This window comes from Equus asinus, chromosome 24, assembly GCF_041296235.1.
Source record: "Equus asinus isolate D_3611 breed Donkey chromosome 24, EquAss-T2T_v2, whole genome shotgun sequence".
In the NCBI taxonomy this organism is placed as follows: domain Eukaryota; kingdom Metazoa; phylum Chordata; class Mammalia; order Perissodactyla; family Equidae; genus Equus; species Equus asinus.
The window spans coordinates 32,303,534-32,322,624 of NC_091813.1; positions in this window are offsets into that span (position 1 = coordinate 32,303,534).

A 19,091-nucleotide genomic window follows, 5' to 3' on the forward strand; every position below is an offset into this window, starting at 1 on the left:
TACAAAAGTTTGTTGCAGGCAGAACATTGTCAAACCTAGAATACAAATTTTTTAGATCTAGTGAATAACAATCAAAATCAGAAGTGGAATAAAAATATATGTTGTTTACTTCCTCTAGTGACCCTGCATTAGAAAGCAAATCTGAAACAAATTGATTTATAATTAGGTTTAATTTTGAGATTTGATGTGGATTTATTTGAAGCTTTTTTGGGAAGCACAAATTGCCTGATAACATTTTTTATTTATTTAATTATGGCAGGAAGTAGAAAGAAAAATAACCAGCTGATTATGTAAATGAATATGTACTTTGTGCAACACTATGAGATTATTGAGTTGTGTATAAACAGGCTCGTAGTCCATTTCAGAATTGTGAGCGTTCATCCATAACTTTTAATGAAGTCTATTGAACTGTACACTAGGGATAATATATCTGTTTAAAAGTGAATTTGTGAGCTTCGAGGGTATTTTTGTTCTAAAGAAATTGCAGATTCAAATTCATTATGCACATTTGACCTCTGCCCCACCATCCTAAATGGAAAAGGACATAATGACTGTGTTTTCTCCTGTCAAATAAAATAGAACTGTCATTCTGAACGTTAATAAAACTTCATCTATTGATTTACTCTTTAGCGAAGTGTTGTGGATGTCTCCTTTTGGTCTTGCCACTTGGCTCTAAAGCTTGTCAATATTTCATTGATTAGAGAATGGAAAGCCAATAGTTTTATTCACTATGGCCAACGTGAAAATTTAATGCAGACTCATAATCAGACACATTAAGAACTAACAAGTTGCACTAATAATTATTTTAAAAGTTTATTGTTAGACATCCTTAAGATTTTTAAAAAATATTTTCACTGGAGAACTATCTGCATGCAAGCATCCAAAGATAATTTGCATTTACTCCTCAGATTAATTGCACTAATAAGCCTATGAAAATCCTAGTTAGCATAGTGCAATGGCATATTTTATACCCATGAATCAATATTTGACTTGCTCTATAAATATCTTATTCTAGTTTCTTCGAATATAGGAATAGTATAACCTAATCTGACATCCAAACAGGAAGAGACAGTAAAATACTGTAAGAAAGAAAGAAAGAAAGAAATACTCTCTCAGCAACAGAATGACATACTTGTGTGCAGTGAAAAATTCCAACTTTTCCTATTTTACGTTATGCTTTTTAATATATCGTGCTATTTAATCTTCTGTCTGGATCAGTGCGTACAAGTCCATTTTGAAGGTCTCTTTGCCATACTAGATGCTCTCTGAATTAAAGGCATTCTTAGGTCATTAGTTTCATAAGTAACATTTTTTCAGGTCACTAGGTTCTCAGAGTTCCTTTTTTATGATAGATTTTACTTGATATTCCTGTACGTGTTCTCTTGATAGACGCCTCTGAGTAAAATAGCAAAAGAGAATAAAGGGCAAAATATGTAGGCAGCAACCTAAACAGCAGTGCCAGAGCGTGTTAAATTCTACTTTATTTGAGCAGATGAAGTGCATAGGTCAGTTTTATTGTTGTGAGGGGGCATTTTTTAAAGACGTGCAGCTGTGTATGTGTGTGGGTATGCAGGTTTGTGTATGCATATAATGACAAAGGAATTTAAAATATTTCTTTACTTCAATTCTGGTCATAGTTATGAAGAGGCAAAAATTATTGACGAGCAGAAATTGAGGGTGCCATTTCTTGTCCTTAACTATTGCATGAGTACCCTGAATTTTGAATGTATAAATGAAAAGCATATCATCCCGCATTATAACACTTGTTAATATAAATATCAAACAGGAATACAGAAAACATTCTTACTGTCTTTTCTAGAGAAAGTGAAATAGAGCATTTAAGTCCTTGAAGAAAGAAATGTACCTTCCAGTTGCTTAAATACATACGGATACGTGGAAAGTATCTTTTGTCTCCCACCTTTCTTTAACCCCAAGACATGTGAAAAATGCCTATAATTCTGAGGGAACAAACCTGTAATGTGGAAACTTATGAATAGCAGTCTGGTGTAAAAAGGGATAGGAGAAAGCTATAGTGATGAAATCAACAAAAGTCATTTGGGAAAAGCCAGGAACCAAGTGGCAGGGACACCCCCACGATGGAGAATGAATCTAGAGACCAAGAGGTAGGAATTGCAGGAGAAGAGACAGAGTTCAGAGGCAGGGTCTGAGTGAGAACATGTTAAACAGAAGTGGGGAAGGTCCAGGACAATGGCTGAATGAGGTTGTAATCAGGTGGTGAATATGTGGTTGTGGTGCTTGCGTTTATGTGGGCAGAGGCAGGCTGAGATTGGTGTTTTACCCAAAATGTGCATAATAAAAATATCAAGGGAATTTTCTGAGTGATTTAAGCCCTTTCTTATTTATCTCTTTTATATACATAACAGTCAAAATTTAAGCAATCAATGGGTAGTAGGCAGTATTTAAATATAACTATTATAATTGCCCATTGATGCAATAAATGATAATATTTTTCAAAGTATTTATTTAAGCAGGGACTAAAACCAACCATTTTGTATGGTGTTAACTAAGGAAGTAACTGGAATATCTTAGTGGTTTCTTTTAATGATGAAATTCTATTTTTCAAAAACCAGACAAACTTTTTAGAGACAGGACTGATATGTGGTAGAATGGACCTCATTTTGTTAAAATTAAGAAACCTAACCAGTGATCTGCCTAAAACAAAAATTAAACCCTCTTTGTCCTAAGATGGACTTTCAGTAAACAAAGGGAGAAGACCTCTAACGCAGCAGTTCAGTTCTGACTGCTCCAACACGTGGGATACCTGTTTATAGTTGTTGTTTATTTGTCTGATTATTTAATGTTTTACTAATACTCACTCCAGTCTGACACACACAATCACGGACCTGCACATATAACCGTTGTACTTCCCATTCCGTTGTACACTAACGGTTTTCTTCTGCAATATCTGAAACTTCTTTCATAAGAGATGCCAGGGAGTTAATTCCCCAAGTTCAGCTCACAACCAATAACAGGTGGGGGTGAATGAATAAATACACTTAATGTCCCAGTCATGGGGTGGGACAACTCTGAACAGGTTTTGTATGGCCTCCAAGAGGTCCATTGATTTAGCCCCAGTAGCACAAAGTACAAACTTGTATATTAATGTATCTTCCCTTCCATGTCTCACTTTTACTCCCTTTTTCAGTGTTTACTTGAACTGCTTCACACGAGAATAAAACTTAAGACAACCTCCATTTTACACAAAGATTTTTGTGACAGCTTCTAAGAATACAAATGATCTAATGCAATAGAGAATAGAAGTATTGACTTCCTAAAATTACAAATTATACAACATCGTTAAAGTAAACTTGAAAATTTCAAGCAGGTATTAAAGTCATCCATTATGGAGAGAAAAAGTAAGTGCTGCTATCATTTTTACCAACTATTGAAATCAAAATAATATATTTATGAAGATCATTATCTTGAGAATTTCCCCCAAAATAATTTTAATATCATTATTAGATATGATCCATTTAAATGTTGTAAACATAAATAAAGTATTTTAGAATTGTTAACATCAAAACATTTCTTTTGTAAGAGAAACCTTATTTTTTTGTGAAAACAAAACTATGTAATCAATATTTAAGAGAGCCTTGTTTTTTTATATATTATGCAAAATGGGCTATAAATGAGATAATCAGAAAACATAGCTAAGACACAAGTTATGTGAGGGGATATAAGTATATAGAAATTTATATCTTCTTTTGTGTTTGTGTAAGGAAATTATTCATGTAGTCTTTGAGCCTCAAAGTAGTAGTAAAAGTCAGTATTTTCAACAAGATGGAATAGATGCACTGTTCCCTGTTCCTTCCATCAAGTATCGCTAAAAGCCATGGACATTGATAGTTATATAAAACAAACATAAGAGGACTCTGAAATGTGGAGAGAAGGCAGACTGTCTATGGATATTTGGACTGAGGAATGGCATGGCAGTGTGGTCCCTGGGTTTTCTTTTTGTCTCATATGTCATTAATTCAATACTAGAGAAGCTGGCAACCCCAACACACCAATGGGCAGGGAGATGAAAAACCTCAACAAAAACCTCTCTCTAGTCAAAGAACCAGGAAAGGACCCTAGCGAAACAGAAAGCATTTAGTTAATACGTGTCCTACTCTGGCCAAACACCACGGAATAAACTGTAGACCCCTTGTACCTCTTGTGAGCAAAGTTTGAATGGGGGCTGAGCCTTTTACCTTCAGCTGGCTGTAATGAGGCACCCCTGCCTTGCCACTAGACTTGTGTCACAGGAGGCCAGAGGCCTGAATGAAGAACCGGGACTTGCATCACCCCTGGATGACAATGAGAACTTCTCTCTCTCCCCATGCTGTCAGTGGAGACCGCATGGGGAACATAGACTTATACCTTCAACCAGGTGTAATAAGAATCCCTTCCCCTTCAGTCTGCTAGAGTGGTGCCAGAGGTGGCCCATTGGAGAGTTAGGATTTTCACCACAACCCAGAGATAATGAGCCACGTCTCTCACCTGTGGAAGGAAGGGTGCATGTGGAACAGTAATGAGGCAGCCCTAATCTCCCAGCCAAGGTTGCATCAGTGAAAACCTACTGAGGAGCCTCGCTACACTCTGCCCAATGGTGGGGAGATGCCTCCTAATTCCTTGGGTTTGGATGGAGGCTGAGCAGAAAGCCTGGACTTTCACTCCAGCTGGTGGTAATGATACAATGCTCTCCTTTTCCCTGCTGGGACAGTGTCAGAAGAGGCTTCTTAAAACACATAGTTTAAGTAAAATTCAGCATTTCACAACATAATACAGTAAATGTTCAGGATTTAGTAAAAAAATTACTTGTCATACCAGAACTATGAAAATCTCAACTTGAATTAGAAACAGCAATCAACAGATGCCAGCACCAACATTATACAGATATTAGGATTGTATGACAAGGATATTAAAGCAGCAATCATAAAATGAACATACACAAAACAAATTCTCAGTAAAGAAATAGAAGATATAAAGGAAAGCCAAATGGGAATTTTAGAGCTGGAAAATACAGGAACTTAAAGCAAAAAATAAAACAGATTGGCAACTCAAGAACAGAATGGAGAGGATGAAGGAAAGAATGAGAGAACTTGAAGATAGAATAATAGATATTATCTAGTATGAGTAATAGAGAGAAAGACTGAGGAAAATGGACAGAGCTTCAGGACCTGTAAGATTATAACAAAAGATGTAACATTCATCCCATTAGATTCCCAGGAAAGGAAGAGAGAGGATGGATCTGAAAAAAGTATTTGAAGAAATAATGGCTGAAAATTTCCCAAATTTGGCAAAATCTACAGATTCAAGAGGTTGAGTGAACCTCTAACAGGACTTTTACTCTCTCCCAGCTGCAATGAGGGGAAATCAAGACTATTATCAGATGAAATAAAACTAAGAGAATCTGTTGCCAGGAAATTCTAAAAAAGAGACTGAAGAAAGTTTTCAAGCAGAAAATCAGTTAGAAATATGATGGAAGAAAATACCCTATTTATAAAACTGAATAAAAACATAAAACACCTCTAATGCCCTCTCATGGTTCTCAGAATAGAATTTAGTTTCCTTTTCTCAGGCAACAAAGTCCTGTAAGATCAACTCCTTCTTACCTCAGGTTTCAGCGCCTGTCCTCTTTCCTTTCCTCCTATGCTCAAGGCTCACTGGCCTTTTTTCAATTCTTCAAACCTACCAAGGTCCTTGCTTCCTCTGGGCCTCTGTTCAGTCTGGTCTTTCTGCCTTGATTGCTCCTCCAGCTTCAAAATTCCTACTCACCAACCAGCCAAGCTCATTCTCAGAGAATGAGAACTTTGCAACTTCAAAGCTAACGATCACACACAATTTTATTTCACTGCACCCTGTGAATTTACCACAAGCTGTAATGGTGTGTCTATGCATTTTGTGTTTGCCTTCTAGATCGTTTTCTCCATAATGCTGAGAAGCTCTCGCTGCTTCACCACTGTAGCCCTGATACCTAGTACATGGTTTAACATTCAATAAACATTTCATGACTGAAAAACATTTTAATGGTAGAATTTAAGTGTTTGGTTATATGAGTATTCAAGGTAAGTTTCTTTCAATTTTTGTATGTTTGCAAATGTTCATAGTAAAATGAGGAAAAACAAAACAAAGTAGGTATTTAAATGAGCATTAGTAACTGAGAGCCAGCAGTGTATTCATCACCATATAGAATGAAATGTTCCTATGAATATATTCAAAGATCAGGAAAGGTCAACAATGCCACAAACAAACTTCTGTTTTTCTTGGTAAAATGTTCCACAAGATGATAGAGCATCCCAATGATCAATAATGGAATTACTGTGCCTGCACCTCTGTTTCTTTTCATACTGTGTAGACTAGACACGGGAGACACTATCTGGCAGCTCATTAATAAGGCCTATTGTATGATGGACTATCTAACCATGTAATGAGATGATGTTTTAGAAAGATGCATAGACTAGACATGTCTAATAGAAATGTAATGCAAGTCACATATGTAATTTTATGTTTTCTAGTAGCCACATTTAAAAGAATAAAAAGTAGATTAATTTTAATAGTCTTCTATTTAGCAAAATATATCAAAATATCATTTCAACATGCAATCAATATAAAATTAACGAATTATCTTCTTTTTTTAATGCAAAGCCTTCAAAAATATGGTGTGTGTTTTACATTAATAGCATATCTCAATTCAGGCCTACATGAGGCTAATAGCTAGTCTATTGGACAGCACAGGTATAGACAGAATGTTCAGTGAATTTATACTGAAACATGACTTACATTCATAGAATGGCTAGTAATCATCAATGTATTCAGAGTTCTTCCTAGAATAGACATTCAGAGGCCGGCCCTGTGGCTAAATGGCTAAAGCTCCATGTACTCCACTTTGGCAGCATGGGTTCATGGGTTCGGATCCCAGGCGTAGACCTACTCCACTCATCTGCCATGCTGTGGAGGCATCCCACATACGAAACAGAGGAAGATTGCCACGGATTTTAGCTCAGGGCCAATTTTCCTAGAGCAAGAAAGAAAAAAAAGAAGATTGGCAACAAACGTTGACTCAGGGCAAATCTTCCTCACCAGAAAAAAAGAAAGAAAGAAAGAATAGACATTCAATAATTCTAGTAGCTAAAGCATTCATTGAGCACAGTTAAATTAAATGACCTCTTTGAAGAACAATACAGGGTCCCAGACTCAAGAGACACTAGGCACCAGGAAACCAGAAGCTTTGTTCCAAATGCTGTAAATTCTGAGAGTTAAGCATCCTGAACAATATGTGACATCATTGTTTATCTACACCCTTTCATGTGAGTGCCAAAACTTGAACATCTATGCTCAAAAATCGCTTTTATTATCAGTTCTAAAAGTTAGACCTAGGACTCTCCCAAATGATTTAATATATTAAGTTTATGCTTTGTGGTACAATAAGAAATTCATAGTAAGTTTAACATTTTATAGGCTCCCAAAATGCTTCTTCAGTGTTTGATTTCATATCCTGCTAGGTCAACCTTGCCAAGAGCTCATGTTTGTTTGTTTTTTTCTTTCCCCGTCCCATAGTCTGTCAAACCAGAAACTAAGAGAGTGAGACTCACGTTTTCCCACACAGGGACCAAGAAACATTCTCAATTTCATTCCCTGTAGTTTGTCTTGTATCTCCATTGGCATAATCTAAATGAGGAAAGTGGCCTCATTATTCTTGATTTCTCAAAATCATCATTCATAAAAGGCAGGCATATATTTCAGAATATGCAAATTATTGATGGGGAAGTGAAGGGCTAGCATGAAATCTAGAAAATAAATTGTAATTTAACATAGCACCTTCTGTTCTTTTAAAGATTTGGCACAACTGCCACCAGCAATTTCTCCCTGGCTAACTTCTTCAGTTTGAGCTGAGCTCTGATCATGCTGTTGATGAAAAATGCAAAAGTAAAGGAAAAGAGCTTGTGTTTTTTTGTTTTTGCTTTTGTTTTAAGAAATGACAAGAATATGAGAGAGTGGTATATGACTAGGTCGGATATTTGAGTAGACGGGTGCCAGTTCCTCTACAGTCTCATAGGCCATGGAGAGTATGTCAGTCCAGGTCCTCCAATATACAGGCACTGAGCGGAAATTGGAGGAGTGGGAGGTTTTGGGGGGGTAACACCTGTGAAAGATAATGGGGATGAAGTAATATTGGATACAGGATGAGGTACAATGAGAGGAGTAAAAGGTGATTTTCTAGATTTTTATAAGAGCAACTGGATTAATGATGATGCCAATTGATGAGGGGAGGAAGAGTGAGAGAGTAGTAGATTTGGAAGGGAGAAAAAGAATAGTCTTGTCACATAAAGAATGAGGCACCATGTAAGTATCCATGTGGAGACATCGAATTGGCAGTTAGGTATAAGAGTTTGAACCTCAGAGGAGTAGTCAAAGCTGGATATATTTATTTTGAAAGTCACGGCTTATCAATTACATTTAAGGCCACAAGATTGTACAGAATCAATCAAGGGGTAAGTGTAGATAAAGAATTAATTCTTGAAATAATTTAATATTCAGAGTCTTGCAAGGAGAGAACAATCCAGAAAATGAAGTTGAAAAGAAGAAACCAGTGAGGTAAGAAGGAAGCCAGTGGAGGGTGGTGTTTAAGAAACCAAGTGTATTAGTCAGGGTTTTCCAGAAAAACAGAGCCAATAGGATATATATAGATATACAAGAGGACCTCTCATGTCTGAGTGCTGGAGAAATTGGATGTCTCAGCTCAAGACGAAGAGAGAATTTGCTGTTCCTCCACTTTTATGTTCTAGTTGGACCCTCAATGGATTGGATGATGCCCACCCATGTTGTTGAGGGTGGATCTTTACCCAGCTTATGGATTCAAATGCTAATCTCTCCAGATCACCCTCACAGACACACCTAGAAGTAATATTCTACCAGTGATCTGGGCATCCCTTAGCCCAGTCAAACTGAAGCCTAAAACTAACCATCACACCAAGTGAAAAATGTATTTTAATAGGGGAGGAAGTAATCAGCAATGACAAATGCTGTGAGAGGCTTTTGTGAGAAGCCTCTGTCTCTCAGACTTACTAAAACAGTTTCCTGTAGAGCTGCCTTCCGAACTCAATTATTCTCGAAGTTTCAGGAAATCAATCTGGATTTTCACCTCTGGGCCTATATTGATATATAAAGGAAAGCACATTAAATTACTCTGAACAAAAGCTATATCTATTAGGTTATCAACCTTCAAGACCACAGAAACAAAAACCTTAGTCTCCCTACCATTTAATCCTCCCCTTTCTCTCCACTGGATTTTGGATGTGGAAGGAGTTATAAAGAATTTATCTCTTACCAATAAAAATTATACTACTCTATTTAGAAGATAGAAAATGCCACAATAAAATGTGTTTTTGACAACTTAAAGGAACATTTTTCTACTCTTCTTGGCTCGTTGGATGACAAAGGATATTAGGATGGGTGTGAGGCTGAGTGCAGGCGCGTCCCTGGTTGTGTGTTTTTACACTGCCGGTACTCCTTCTCCTTGTGCCTTCTGCACCGCAGGGCAGGCTCAGGGGCAGTCCGGGCTTTGAAGCTGACTCAGGTCCCATTTCCCATGAAAACTGATTTCCATTGTTCTATTGTCCTTCATCTCAGTTATGACTGAACTGTGCTAAATGCCATTCTAGCTTCATAACCCTAGAATTGCTCCAAACCAAAACATCTTAACTTTTGATATAAGCAGACATTTTGTGGTTTCTGATATTCCTCAGCTATATAATAATTTCTTCAACACACTTTTAACACCTATAACTGAGAGCCCTCCTTAATAGCATGTGGAAAATCATAGTCATTTTCTCTTGTCACCACTGTAGCTCTGTTTCGTCTGCGCTGCCTTCCACTGTCTTCATTTCTAGTGTTTCAGAGACTCTCTCTTTAGGCAAACTCTTTTTGCTACTTCTAGTGTCAAATTATATGTGAGTGACAAGGCATGTAAGTCATGTTTATTTATTAGCACTTTATTTTTAATGTAAAAATTATGCATTAGCTCAAGAACAATTTCATGAATACAAAAGCATCTTGAATTTTTTAGGAAAGTTACCTTTCCAAAATTTCAAGACACTTCATTTCGTACAGGGAAGTGTGATTTTTGCAAATCAATCACATAGATTAGAGCAGTGTGACTTTTTTTTGTGTGTTGTTCTGGTTCTTCATTTCCCACAGGGCCCTGTAATTCACAGAAACACAGTAAGTGCTCAAGTGGCGTGGAGTTGGGCTTGACTATGAAAGACAGGGCTCCTTCTACTTACACACTCATTCCTACAAAGTTGAGAGGCAGAGATCAGTTAAAAGATATTTATAATGCATTGCCAGTTAAATAAAGAGAGCTTGTTCAATGACTTGTTTAATATACAATAAAACTTCTCAGATCCTGAGGTTCTGGAAATTTCTATGGCTCTTCAGTTGGTTCTTAAGGAAATCCAATTTTGACTATGGAACATAAAAATATATGAAATATTTTTTAATATATTACTAAAGAATATCTTGCATACAGTTACAAATATACCCATCTCTGATCATGTTGCTCATCAGGTGCACAGTGAGAGGAACCTGCAGCCAGCTGAAGGGGAGAGAACATTGGGCTTCAGAAGAATGTCCCATTGGGGGTGTCACAGAAAACTGTGAGGCAGGAAGTGCAAGAAGGGGACACTGAAAAACTCCATGAGAGGACCAGCATTTGAATTGTTAGCCTACAAAGAGCGTCTCTTATTTTTAGTGTTGTCTAGAGAAACTTCAAGAAAGCTACAACTATATTGTAATACTTTTGCCGGGCTAAGCCAACTTCCCTCTCTTTCTCCCCAGCCGAATACACAAAAGGCCTATACCTTGAAGATAAAGGAGAGGACAGACATCTCAGAGGCAGACCATGCTTCTCCTTTATTTTATGCAGTCCAGAATCCCAGCTTAAGGCATGAGAAGTGATGAAGTTTAAATCCACTTTGAAACTGAAGCTTTAAATTGCATTTAAGAATAGAAAGGGATTCAAAATTTATGGGATCTGCACACGATATAATTGGGGGAGGCAAGAAAACACAATTTGAAAGAGCAGTTATTGCTCCATGTAATCAGTGGCTACTTACTGAGCATCTACCACATAGCAGACGTTGCTTTAGTTATTGAAAATGTACCCATGAACAAAACAAACCAAATGCTTGCCCTCAGGGAGCTTCAGTTTAAATTCTATGGAGAGTCTTTTTAAGACAGTGGTGGGAGGAAGTTAAACCAATTCCTATCTCCACTTCACCCAGTTGAAACATATCATTAAACTTGTTAAAACCAGTATAAAAAAGGCTGACATTGTAGACTTGAAAAAATTACTTAAGCTGTTTTATCCCCAAATGTATATGTTTGCAATTTATTGCAATAAATTGACTTTCACGTGACACTGCACTCTGAGAGTTGCTCCTTTTTCTCCATTGTCTCGGCGCATCTGAAGAGGCCATCAGGGAATGCACGGAGGAGCAGGATTTTCAACTCATTCTCTGAGCCTAGTATATTACGGGCCTAAAGATAAGTTTTAAGTCTTAAAGAGTAACTTTTCCCTTCTTTTTGGCCACGCCAGTGCATCATTTAGCAGGACATCTCTCGTAGATACCTAGCCGAATCCATGTGTGAAACAGCAAGCCCAGACTTCTTTTCGAGACATAATTTCCAGAAGCAGTATATTCTTTCGCTTTCGTATCCCTGTTCTGGTTCCACTTTACTCAGTTGTGCTTGCGTATACCTCAAGCTTATGTAACTTTGGTGGGACAGTCAATATTCTCAGTTTTTTTTCCTTCGCTGAGTCATTTTTCTAATTGAAAGGATTTCATTTTTCCCAGATCCTTAATTGGTCTCTGTCTGAAACACTTCTATCCATTTTTGGGTTTTAATAATGTGTGTGATGTCGTGCCCTTAAATCAATCATTTTTTTCCTCAAAAAATTTCTCATTTTATTCTTTGGAGTCTAAAATTGACTGGCTTTTCTAGCATTGCAAAACCGTGAATTTCTGGAATCTCTTTAAAACTTTTGCAATCTTGCTTGCAACTGGGAAACTCTTTCTGATCTCTTCTCTTTCTCATCAAAGAGAGGTCAATGCAAATAGACACCCAGTAATAACATTATTTTGTGCTTTCTCCTCATCCTACAAGTTTATTTCATACATTATCTGCCTTCAAGTACTTCAGATGAAATGTTTGCTATTTTTTTACCACTGTAAAATGTTGACTGCCATCTTGTAAGCATATAAAACTCTGCCTCTGGGGCCGGCCCAGTGGCACAGTGGTTCAGTTCGCACGTTCTGCTTTGGTGGCCCGGGGTTCGCTGGTCCAGATCCTGGGTGCTGACATGGCACCGCTTGGCATGCCATGCTATGGTAGGTGTCCCACATAGAAAGTAGAGGAAGATGGGCATGGATGTGAGCTCAGGGCCAGTCAGCCTCAGCAAAAATAGGAGGATTGGCAGCAGATGTTAGCTTAGGGCTAATCTTCCTCAAAAAAAAAAAAACAACAACTCGACCTCTGCTAGCCACTCTTTGGCCTCCAAGCCAATACTTATAGACCTTTTTTTAAAAGAAATAAACTTCTTCTACAATGAATGCCAGGAAGAGGATGGAAAACACTTATATTTAATCTACATGTAAAAGTGCTAAGAAGGAACTTATTGAGGAAGAGAGTACAAGTCCTATGGGCTGAGAACTGAGGAAAGAAAAGTTGAGATGGAGAAAATAGGCTTTATGGTGTAGACTGGGATAAAACTGAGTTCAAGCCTATAGAGTATATAAGAAGAGATTTGGGGAGGTTAAGTGTTGTCTCATCTTTAATGTGTTTGAGTGATAGAGGTAAAGAATGCATTTTCTTTTGTATTAAATGGTTGACTGTCAAATTTTGTAATAGATGTAAAATTTCTCAGATCTTGAACACTGGATCATAGTTTCAAAGGAGTTTTATGAATGAACCTCAGTGATTTCTTTTTCAACTTAAAAAGTCATTGTCATAATTTATGGAAATAATAATACACTGACATAATTCTAATACAAAAGTGATTTATTTTGTTTTATTGCAATCTCGGATTAGACATATATAAGATTTGTCACGTAGGTTTAAGGAACTTTTTTCTCTCTATTACAAGGTATCTAGAGATTCCTGTGTCTTTTTTAATGTCAATGATACTTTTGAAGTTTAAATAGGAATAAGGCAAGAAATAAAACTCAATTATTGTAGTTTTCTTCTTTCAACTTAGAAAGTTAGCACAAAAGCCACAAAGATTGTATTCTTTTCCTTTCACGCCTATCATTTTGATTCACAGTCACATTAATTTTCTCTGCTTTTCTGCAAAGCAGAAATACAAATGGATGGCCCAGAATGCAAGAGTAGGGAGCAGTTAAAAGTAATTACATGTCTCATGTTTCTGATGCTTGGATTGAAAATTTAGAGTTATAGGTCAGTTAAATTGAGGAATAAATATTAAACATCTGTTTTTGAACTTTTATTTTAATGAATTTTGTTCACATATTTACCTTTGGACATGTAAAGCCCAAGGAATAATGGAAACTAAAATTTGGGGCTTAAATTATATAGACTATTCTTAACGTATTTTATATTAAACTGTATGAATACTTCGGATGAGAGCAGAGAAGTGATAGAGTAGTTGAAAGAGCCTCATGCTAAGAGTTAAGAATCATGATACTCACCCTGCCTCGGACACAAAATACAGCTAGAATTCTAACAAGTTGCTTACCTCTCCACGTCCTGATTTTCATATCTTAATATGAAGTAACTGATGATTTTATTAATTTTTATTCTACTCTAAAATTCTATTACTAAATAAATTAGATTAGTTACATAAAACAAAATAGTTTTGTTTCATAATTATTGGAATCCAGAAAATGTGAGCTCACCGTTATAATTTTCTCGCGGTTACTAGAAAGAACATTTGAACTTGAGTGTTCACTCAAGTACGTATTCCCTTGAATGAGTCAGTTAACATCGCTAAGTATTCTTTCCCAATTTTCTTATCAGTTAATAGGGATAATAATATTACGCATATAGCCATGAAGACAAAATAATAAAATATACACTTATAAATTGTAAGGCAGAATTATTTATTTTGTTTCTTAAAATATATTTAGAGAAGTAATATGGCTGTTCAATATTTACTTTTTCTAACTTAAGTGGAAATAGCATCATATTTTAAACATAGGAGTCAACACTGGGAGAATGAGAACACCATTTGTAAGGTCGTAAGACAGCTGGTTTAAAAACCAAGGGGAAATAGTAAAATAATGATGACTGTAAAATGCTTATACTAGCTTGTGTGTTGAGGACATCAAAATACAACAATGGAAACAGATGATCAAAGCACTCTTCATAAAAAATTTTGCTTTTCCTAATTATTGTTTCTACCAACATCAAAACAGTATTATAAAAAATTAAAGAACACAATAATTTTCAGATAATTTTTATAAAACAAATAATGATTGGACATTTTAAGAATACTGGATGTCTAACCAATCATTCTGAAAGTAGAAAAGTAGATAGGTGAATATGTATGCGTATATATATATAGACATGTGGCCAAGTTTACACACACGCAAACATGCATACTTATTGTGTTTTTTTAATGTAGTCTATATTGTTTCTGTAAAATAGACAAAATTATTGAGATTTTTGTCTTGAAAGTGTTTTGAAGTTTAATTATGCTAAGTTCTATCATTTTAAAAAGAGTATTGAAAATAGAAGCATTATCTTTCAAGAACTCCTATTTCTCACAAATATTGAGGTATGTTAAGGATTATGGATTATTTTAAGGCAAGCAAGAAGGTTTTATTTTTTCTTTCTTTGGCCAGCATGAATTTTATAGTGAAACATGACCCCACTTGAACAAAGCTTATAAACTCTTTCCAATGCTCATTAAACCCTAAAGAGCTCAAGTCACCATTTCATGGATTTGAACTCTTTTTCTGGTTAATGTCTTTACATTTATTGTTTTGCCCATATGTCCTTTCAGAGTAATATATCATTCTTCTCTCACTTTCTGACCCTTGTCTTCAATATGGTGCATATAACATAAAGTGAGATAAGATGCGATCTTTCTTTGTGTGTCTCTTAACTTTGTACGGTGTATTTCATTTGGCATCAAATCCTGGGAAATCCATTAGGTATTCATTTCAGAGAAGAAATCTCTTCTAGTTAAATCATAGGAATTGCTGTAATCAAATTTTACCAGTTTCTTTAAACAATTATGGCTTTATAGAACATTTTTTACAAGAGAAATTCCTTGATCAATGCTAAAGGACAACTTTAAAGCAGTGAGTTTGAGTAAAAAGTGATTTCTCAACTAGGAATGTTTGAAAGCTTGGTATCTAAAAACAAATTGCAAATATCTGTATGGAAATCAAAATTCAATGTTAACATTTTGACTTAACTCTTGAGTTTGTAAACCACTGCTAATATACATCATGATGATTCTTAATTTTAAAAATAAATATATATTTCACCACAAAAAACTTTCTAAGTGATGTAAAAATTATCATTATAAGGTACAGTTTAAGTTTTGGAAACAAAATTTCAGAGAGATGCTTTAAATTGCTACATCTTTCTACTGTATTTGAGAGGTAAGGTGGCAATAAATAAGTAATGGATTATATTATGGCAAGAGGATGGATTTGCAGTGACTAGAAAGCCAGAGAGTAAAATTGCTAGTTAATGTTGGAGTTTAGTATGATCCATTTCATGTTATACCACACAATCTCTAGTCTAATCTTTTTGAACGTCTTCCTGAAAGAGTTGAGATAATGACAGTCTCATGCTTCTTGGCTTATCTTCCCATAAATTCTTGCCTCAAACTTTGAATATCGATTGTCTCCGAATGTTTGCCAACCCATTTGGTAACCACTTTCTTTTCAACAAATATTACTAGAATGCTCAATTATCAGCTGTTAAATATCTGAACAATATCCTTTGTCTGGCCAGCTGCTAAAACGTCCAGTTGCTGGGTTTATCTCATCTCAAATACATAGGCGGCCTGCCAATAGCATCACATCTCAGCACCCTTCAACTGGTCCTGATACCATCCTTTCAGTGGCCAGCTGTTGCATTTATAGTTAAATGGCCGCCAAACCAAAGGCCACAAAAAACAATGCCTTGTCTTTTTTGGGGAACTTTTATCTTGCCCAAGCTTCATCACCAATGTCATATTCCTCTGAACTATCACCAGCATCCTACAGAGCTCCAGAAAGCTTTAGAACTTATTTTGTATTCATCATAGACGGCGAAAGACTGAAGCAATCCACCTGCTCTGGCGCTTGTCTGTCAGCTTTGATCTGGATGCGGGATGAGTGGCACTTGCTTATTGTTGTAAATTTGGATGCTGGTTCTGCAGACAAAGACAGAAATGTATGTTTTATGATAAGTCTCTGTAGGTCCTTTTGCTCTTGAAAAGTACAACTAAGTGTTACAGGTTTTAGTATTCATAACTGCATTATTATTTTATCCATAAACACTTATTTTTAAAATGAAAATAAATTGAATTCTTTTTATGAAATAATTTATGGCTAACTGTATAAAAGCATTTGCTTTGAAAAATATATGAAGGAGTAAATTATCTATATCCCTGACATTAAAATAACCACTTTAAATATTAGGTTTTATTTGTAGTCTTTTCTTCTGGAAATTACATACAGTTGTGTATGAATGTATGTATGAATTAAAATCTTTTGAGTTTCTATTTGTTACTTCAAACACAAATTTGAGAAGTTACCATTCTGGTAAATTAATGTATTCTTTAAAATCAGTACATAATAATTGGGAAATTAGTAGAAACTTAAAAACTAAAAAACGAATCAATAATTATTGATATTTCTGGAAAATTACTTTGTTTTTTCTATTTATGTATATTTGTGTGTATATTTCTTATAGTTTTAAAAATTGAAATAACTCTATACATGTTTATTTTCCTTACTACATGTTTGTAACAAATAATATAAATAGGCATATAAAAGAAAAGTTAATCATTTCCCCTTCTCTCTAATAAGATGCTTCATGAAAAAAAGTTAACATGTACTGTTATCTTTTCACACCTATTTCAATATTTTTACAAGTGAATACAAGAATGTGCAGATAAATACTACTCAGGAATTTATACTTATAATACCATATCATACACATTATTCTATAGCTTGCAGTTTTCATTTAACAAACGTGTGTATCATTTTGTTCAAACTTATTTTTTCATATATGATGTTAATAACATTTCCCTGTGGGAGTAAATGTATTTGAAAACTTTATTCTAATTGAATATAAAGTTCACATCTTCATTAATGATCTTTCTTTTTTTTTTTCTGCTTTATCTCCCCAAACCCCCACCCCGTACACAGTTGTATATCTCTATAGTTGCACGTCCTTCTAGCTGTGGGATGTGGGACGTCGCCTCAACGTGGCCTGACGAGCGGTGCCATGTCCGTGCCCAGGATCCGAACCCTGGGCCGCCGCAGCAGAGCGCGCGAACTTAACCACTCGGCCACGGAGCTAGCCCCATGATCTTTTTTTGATTGTTAAACTGTTGTCTGAAGTTTAGATTATTTATAAGTTTTATGCTATAAGCAGTTGCAATGAGCTATATGATGTATAAGTTTTCATAGTCGGTTTTGATTACTTGTTAGGATAGGCTTCTAGAACTGAAATGAATGATAAAAGAACATAAAGTTTAAAAAAAATCTTGATTCATATTGTCTCTTGCATAACAGAAAGAAAATGTATACACCAACAGTCTTAAAACTAAACAATGCATCCACTTTGATATAGCTTATGCCACTGTTTTATGTTACATTTAAATTTTTATTTCCTTTTAAGAGATAATCATTATTTTTATACCTATTATTTAAAAATGTCTATGTACAATCACCTTTAAAAATATTTTATAGGGGCCGGCCCAGTGGCGCAGCAGTTAAGTTCCCCTGTTCTGCTTCAGTGGCCCGGGGTTTGCCGGTTCGAATCCCAGGTGCAGACCTACGCACTGCTTGGCAAGCCATGCTGTGGAAGGTATCCCACATAAAGTAGAGGAAGAAGGGCCCAGATGTTAGTTCAGAGTCAGTCTTCCTCAGCAAAAAAAGAGCAGGATTGGAGGCAGATGTTAGCTCAGGGCTAATCTTCCTCAAAAAAAAAAAATTTATGGTTTTTATATGCAAAAAGTCAGAAAAATTAGTTGACAAAATAATTACTATTTGCATATGTAAATTATATATTTAAATGTAAATGGATATAGATATAAAGATGGTCACAGACATTGGTGTATATATATACATTTGCCACTTTTTGCAAAAGTGGAATTATACTCAAAACTCTTTTATAATCAAATAGAAGAGAGCAACCAGTAAAGAAAATATAATCTAATTAATAAATGGTAATAAAAGAATTCATTGAATTTTAATATATATATTTGTGTGCTTCATGATGATTAAAAATTAATTCAAAGTAGATTAAATTTTTAAATATAAATAAACCAAAACTTTAAAACAATTAAAAGCAAATAATTTTATTGCAGAAGACCATATTTTCTTACACAAAATATAAAATGTAAAAATCATTGAAAATGAAATAATGACAGGTGCAAGAACAGAAAAATTAAAAATTTAGATATGATTAAAAATTCCACTTGTTGGCAAGGCTATGGAAAATATATATTTATTCATTGCTGTGGGAGTACGAATTATTATAACCAATTTGGAGTACCATTTGACAATATCTAGTACAACTTATAATGCATATACTCTAAGGCCTCTAAGAATTCTACTTTAAGCATCTATTTAGCACCCACGTGTGTACCTGTGATTATATAAAGCAAGACTATCATTTCATATGACCAAATGGTAGAAATCAGTATGATGAGAAAACATAAATCATGGCATGAAGAAATAAAGCAGTTTTGTTTTCATCTCCCAGAGCTCCTTTATCTTTATTTGATGGAGTTAGGTCTTTCAATACCAGCTCAACACAAAGTTAACAAAAGGGAAGCCATAGTATAGAAAAGAAGCCATATTGTAACTTTGAATGACCTCTGATTAACTAACCCA